This window comes from Macrobrachium rosenbergii, chromosome 12 (genome assembly GCF_040412425.1).
Source record: "Macrobrachium rosenbergii isolate ZJJX-2024 chromosome 12, ASM4041242v1, whole genome shotgun sequence".
NCBI classification, from domain to species: domain Eukaryota; kingdom Metazoa; phylum Arthropoda; class Malacostraca; order Decapoda; family Palaemonidae; genus Macrobrachium; species Macrobrachium rosenbergii.
In genome coordinates, this window is record NC_089752.1 from 79,317,087 (window position 1) to 79,325,180 (window position 8,094).

Genomic DNA, 8,094 nt, shown 5'->3' on the forward strand with positions numbered 1-8,094 from the left:
TGCTGTCCAACCACTCCAACTCCCTTTTTCTCTGTCATGAAGGCTGATTGGCTGAGAGTGTCCCAGTACTTGGCTGCATCAGTGAATTTTCATAAATCAAACAGTCACCCATTATCTTTTGCAGTGGGGCGCTATTGGTCGTAGCAAGTTTCATCAAAGATTTATTTTCTGTAAAAGCTCCGGTCTTGAAACAGACTCGACAGGGGTGGAAGTCCCTTTCCTGCCTCAAACCAGAATTGCTTAGAAGGTTATTTATTTATTTATTTATTTATTTATTTTTCTATCTATTTTAATTCCTTGTCTGTTTTACGAGACTCAGATTTGCATCCTGTGCTCTCTAACACTGAGACTTCGAGAATTTTTGTGGCCCAGTTGCCACTCACACCAGCCACGTGATGCAGTAGTGGTGTTGAATAAAATTACTAGCAGCCAAACTGTACTGCAACACTGCTCACTTGTTCTCCGGACAGACTTGACAGTAAGGCGTCACATGTTCGAGAAGAGAAAGTTGAAAGGGATATACAAAGTGCGATTAATGGATTAAGGGAGGAGCAAATATTCCTTTTGCCCTTCCTTGTCAAGGTTCTTCAAAATCCCTTTAGCCACACTTATTATTCGAACATCTACTGTGTATTGTAATTCATAAAATACTTGTGACCTATAAACTTTTCAGATATATATATATATATATATATATATATATATATATATATATATATATATATATATATATATATATATATATATATATATATATATATATATATATAAATATATATATATATATATATATATATATATATATATATATATATATATATATATATATATATATATGTATGTATATATATATATATATATATATATATATATATATATATATATATATATATATATATATATATATATATATATGCTATATATATATATATATATATATATATATATATATATATATATATATATATATATATATATATGTATATATATATATATATATATATATATATATATATATATATATATATATATATATATATATATATATATATATATATATATATATATATATATATATATATATATCTTCCCAATCATCCCAGCCACCAAACACTCGATTTAAAGCTGGAAAATACAACAGTGCAGTGTTGGTCCTTGTCCATTCAAGGGGTTTGGCTGACTGCTCATGCATCACTGTGCAGGCATTTGAAATCGGTCTGCCCCATCAACACGGTGATGCGGCTTTGTGTTGAAAACGTGGTTTTTCAACACACCTGTTCAACACCACGCGCTTCATGATGCATAGTGTGTATGGGGCTTAAGTCCTGTCACATTTTCAATAGGGAAAGCTTCTATCGTATAATCAGTGATTTATTCATTCCTGTAAGTCTTGTCTCTACCAACGATGTCATCACATACTGGGAGACTGCCAGAATAGGATGACTTCGTCATAATGTGGGATGGGAAATGATTAACTTTTTTCGCTGTATTTATATTTAGCTGATGTGATATACATATTGCCATATTACGCGCTATTATTATAATAAAATAGACAATAAAGATGAATAATGACATTATTTAATTGTTGATGTTGTCGCTCTTGTTGCGGTGAATAAGGGAAAATAAAAAGAAAGTAGCAAATAAATAAAGATAATAAAACGTACCAAGATACATGTAACGGATGACTTATCAGTATAGAATACTCTTCTATCATGGAAGCCCCATTCTGTTTGCTTTCTTTGGATATCAATATAGAATCAATTACATTTGAATAAATGGGCTGAGAAAAGCTCTTTGTATTCACCAGAGTTACTTGGCACAGTCCCAGGATCAACACGACGCTCGAGCAATTTAAATCTGACGACCAGTTACTATTTTTGGCTTTGTATTTACTCTACAGTCCTCACGCTGACTGGGTGACGTCTCTTGTGTTCACTTAAAGGGATTCTTCTATCAAGCGTCTACTTCAGCGTCACATCTTGTGTATGTTCGTATAATAACGTTACAAATCATTAACTAAAAATTAAAACCGGCTAGGTGCTTTTTCACTTAAGAGGATTTTCTATACAAAAGACTAATAGGAATTTCTTCATGTCAGGGCAGTCAGCCATTTAAATTGATGCTCAAAAGCATCTATTGTTGTTATATAAAATAAATAAATTGGAATGCACTCAGAAAGGTCATTACTGCCTGTAGCGGTAATATATAATAGTTATGCGGCGTAGCCACAAGTTTTCGTTTAACAACGTCAGTCTGCTGGGTTTTAAACTCCGCGTTTAGACTTCTCGTGGTCGACCCTCTTTCTCAATTAACCCTCAAGGTTGATCTAAAGACCTGGACGAGCTGAGTAGGTATGCAGAATGATGGCCACTTGGTCCGAGCTTCGGGAAGATACAAGAGGTCGAAACTTGCCCCTTCTGCTCTTTTTATGTTTGGTACCATAGTGCATAAATAAAAATACCCTCGTTCCACATTCGGATCTTTTGAAAGGAGTTCACTCCTCTCTAGGTCACTGGCAAAAGCCACAAACTTTGATTGAAAGCCATGTGAACAAACATCTAGAGACAAAAGAATGTACAACCTTCATTTAACTTCTTTTGCAGAGTTAATAACCAGATGCGACTGACTGCCACCCATGTTTTTTAGAATGAATGTCAAAATAATGCCTCTGCGAACAGAATGTTCGGTTTACATTTATGTACTGCAAGTCTCAGGCTTACTGTATATATGAGAGAATTAAACGATTACTACGATTTCATTAATCAAATGGAATGGCTTAGTTAACTGTTTAGCCATATACAAATTACAGTATCATCCCATTCTTGAAGGGTTTCAACTATAAAAAATATAACCTGCCACGAATAAATCTACGTATATTTCACTCAGTAAATGGCAATGCCCTGGTTTCCCATGCCATTGCCAGCATTTTCTCTCATTCTGCGTATATATAGTCTGCGGAAGTTTTACATAAAAAAGAAAATATGTGATAGTTACGTATGTATGTGCAATATTTCTTCGTCTTCGATTTGATCATTTGTTTAAAGACTTCAAAAAAGTTCATTTCAACGGGATAAAGGAAAACCTTATATTTATCAATTCGCTTTTATTGGTAGAGAGATGCACATACTCTTTGCTATGCAGTCGTATAATTCTCATATGTTCATTACTATACAGTAAACTATATACTGCTAGTAGTCACGTGTGATTTTCTCAGGCAGCTCAGCTCGGTGTCATACTTGAAGCTTATATTGTTCATTGCAAAGCAGTATAGACAACACTAGCCCTATTAGCAGCTTCTAGCCAGAATAAGGGATGAATATTTAGATTTTTCATATAACAGCGCATATTGATCCTCATTTCCTCTACAGCAAATGCTATATTAATCATCGGAGTAACGAAACACTAAATATAGGTTTATATAGTATGGGAAAGAGACGTTTCAAAACAATGTATTTATTTCCTATTTGTGATATTACTAGCACTTGAAAAAATAGGTAATGGGTATGTATGAGTGAGGGAGAAGAAAAATAACTGCTAAACAAATGTATAGAAAGATAAATAGCAGATTGATATAATATATAATAGGCCTCTACGTTTATTCTTGTGTTCTAGGTTAGTAGTTTTAACACTACTTCATTACATTTTCATGTTCTGTGCCACCATTTTACGTCCGTGTTACTGTAAACGTCCATAGCAGAACTTACTTTACTATTATAATTCTAACTCTCTCTCTCTCTCTCTCTCTCTCTCTCTCTCTCTCTCTCTCTCTCTCTCTCTCTCTCTCTCTCTCTCGGGTATTTTTCTATCGTGTGTTTATAATTCTTTTGTTTATATATATATATATATATATATATATATATATATATATATATATATATATATATATATATATATATATATATATATATATATATATACATATATATATGTATACACACACACACACACACACACACACACACACATATATATATATATATATATATATATATATATATATATATATATATATATATATATATATATATATATATATATATATATATATGTATATATACATATATATATACATATATATTTATATTTCCAAGAAAGTGTCGACAAAAATCTCTCTTCACTTATATTTTTCCAATTATTGCCCTTATCTATGGCTTACATATATATATATATATATATATATATATATATATATATATATATATATATATATATATATATATATATATATATATGACTATTTATCACATATGCCGTGATTCATATACAATCAGAAAGCTACAAACGTCCTTTAATATCAATTCACTCTACCTCGGTAATATATTTTCATATATGTTATGCAAGGAAATTTTTAGTTGATAATTCCACCGTCCGTGGGTCGAACCAGCGACGGACGAGGAATCAGGACTACAGTGACACACTAACCAGTCGGCCACAAAAATACCATCTCCCATCAACTCACCCGTCGAACTCAGGTGTTTTGCTTTTGGAGGCGCTATCCACCGACCTCTGCCATGTTGACCGTGTAGTGTGTTTGTCACACGAAGCCATATTATGACTATTTATCACATCACCGTGATTCATATACAGTCAAGAAAGCTACAAACGTCCTTTAATATCAATTCACTCTACCTCGGAAGTAATATATTTTCATATATGTTACGAAGGAAGATTTTTAGTTGATAATAAGTCCACCGTCCGTGGGTCGAACCAGCGACGGACAAGGAATCAGGACTACAGTGACACACTAACCAGTCGGCCACAAGAGAGGGTATAAGTGAATAATCTCCCATCAACTCACCCGTCCGAACTCAGGTGTTTTGCGTTTGGAGGCGATATCCACCCCTCTGCCATGTTGACCGTGCCGTGCGTTTTATAGCCATATATGACTATTTATCATCATGATTCATATACAATCAAGAAAGCTACAAACGTCTTTAATATAATTCACTCTACCTCGAAAGTAATATATTTTCATATATGATACGAAGGAATTTTAGTTGATAATAAGTCCACCCGTCCGTGGTCGAACCAGCGACGGACGAGGAATCAGGACTATGACACACTAACCAGTCGGCCACAGAGAGGTATAAGTGAATACCATCTCCCATCAACTCACCGTCGAACTCAGGTGTTTTGCGTTTGGAGAGCGATATCCACCCACCTCTAAATACAAACACACTACCACGGTCAACATGGCAGAGGTGGGTGGATATAGGCAAAACACTTTCGACGGGTGAGTTGATGGGAGATGGTATTCATTATACCCTCTCTTGTGGCCGACTGGTTAGTGTGTCTTAGTCCCTGATTCCTCTTCCGCCGCTGGTTCGACCCCACGACGGTGGACTTATTATCAACTAAAAAATTCCTCTGGTAACATATAAAAATATATTACTTCAGTTGAATTGGATATTAAAGGATATTTGTAGCTTTCTTTGTATATATATATATATAATATATATTTATTATATATATATTATATATTATATATATATATATATATATATATATATATATATATATATATATATATATATATATCTATATATATATATATATATATTATTATATATATTATATATATATTGTTTGAGGTGAAATATATATATATATATATATATATATATATATATATATATATATATATAAATATATATATATGTATATATATATATATATATGTATATATATATATATATATATATACCTTTATATATATATATATATATATATATATATATATATATATATATATGTATATATATATTCCTTATATATATATATACAATATATATATATATACAATATATATATATATATATATATATATTATTTGTATTTCTTCATCACCATCATCACCTCATACACAATAAGCTGCAAATCTCTTTGAAGTTTGGTTGATTCCCTTGTTCTTAATAAATTAATTTCATTTGGATGGCGCCCTTACAAAACTTGTTGAATGAAAACTGAATATATTAGCTTCTTTAAGCTGAAAAAATAGTTTATTTTTCTTATTTATTTTTCCTTTCCAGATTGGGGCTCTATGTTTCCTTATCCCTCACAAAATGGTCTCTTTACAAAGGGCTTCTTCACACTGTTATATTTGTTGTTTGAGGTGAAATTTGGAAATAATTATCGTTAGAAACAACAATGAAATAAGCAACAGACCTTTCACAAAAGTTAATACATTTTACTGCTCCTTGTCCTATTCCCTTCCCATAAAGTAACAAACTCACGAACAATAAAAGAATATGAGCAGCCTTGGTTTGTATTTGAAACACACAGTTTGTATACTGATCTCTCAGTGGTTGATGAATGATGATGCTGTTGTTGGCAAGGAATTGGGGGACCAGGCAAGAGCTATTTAGGTAGTCAATGTCAGGTCCGTCACAGGAATCCTAATTGATTCATTTCCATCCAGTAATGGACGACGCTGTTTGAGGACTCTTACCCGATCGATTCTGACAGCGACTGACGATTGTTCCTCCGATGGGCCTTAGAATGCTAATGGCTTCTCAAAATTCACTCTGTATTTTAAGATATAGTTTACTCATGGTACTATTATTATTATTATCTCATGATCCCATGAGTCACTAATATATATATATATATATATATATATATATATATATATATATATATATACATATATATATATTATATATATATATATATTATATATATATATATATATATATATATATATATATATATATATATATATATATATATATATATATATATATATATATATATATATATACATATATATATATATATATATATATATATATATATATTATATATATATATATATATATATATATATATATATATATATATATATATATATATATATATATATATATATATATATATATATATATATATATATATATATATATATATATATATATATATATATATTTATATATATATATATATATATATATATATATATATATATATATATATATATATATATATATATATATATATATATATATATATATATATATATATATATATATATATATATATATATATATATATATATATATATATATATATATATATATATATATATATATATATATATATATATATATATATATATATATATATATATATAATATATATATATATATATATATATATATATATATATATATATATATATATATTATATATATATATATATATATATATATATATATATATAATATATATATATATATATATATATATATATATATACATATATATATATATATATATATATATATATATATATATATATATATATATATATATATATATATATATATATATATATATATATATATATATATATATATATATATATATATATATATATATATATATATATATACATATATATATATATATATATATATATATATATATATATATATATATATATATATATATATATATATATATATATATATATATATATATATATATATATATATGTATTATTATATATATATATATATATATATATATATATATATATATATATATATATATATATATATATATATATATATATATATATATATATATATATATATATATATATATACATATATATATATATATATATATATATATATATATATATATATATATATATATATATATATATATATATATATATATATATATATATATATATATATATATATATATATATATATATATATATATATATATATATATATATATATATGTATATATATATATATATATATATATATTATATATATATATATATATATATATATATATATATATATATATATGTATATATATATATATATATATATATATATATATATATATATATATATATATATATATATATATATATATATATATATATATATAATATATATATATATATATATATATATATATATATATATATATATATATATATATATATATATATATATATATATATATATATATATATATATATATATATATATATATATATATATATATATATATATATATATATATATATATATATATATATATATATATATATATATATATATATATGTT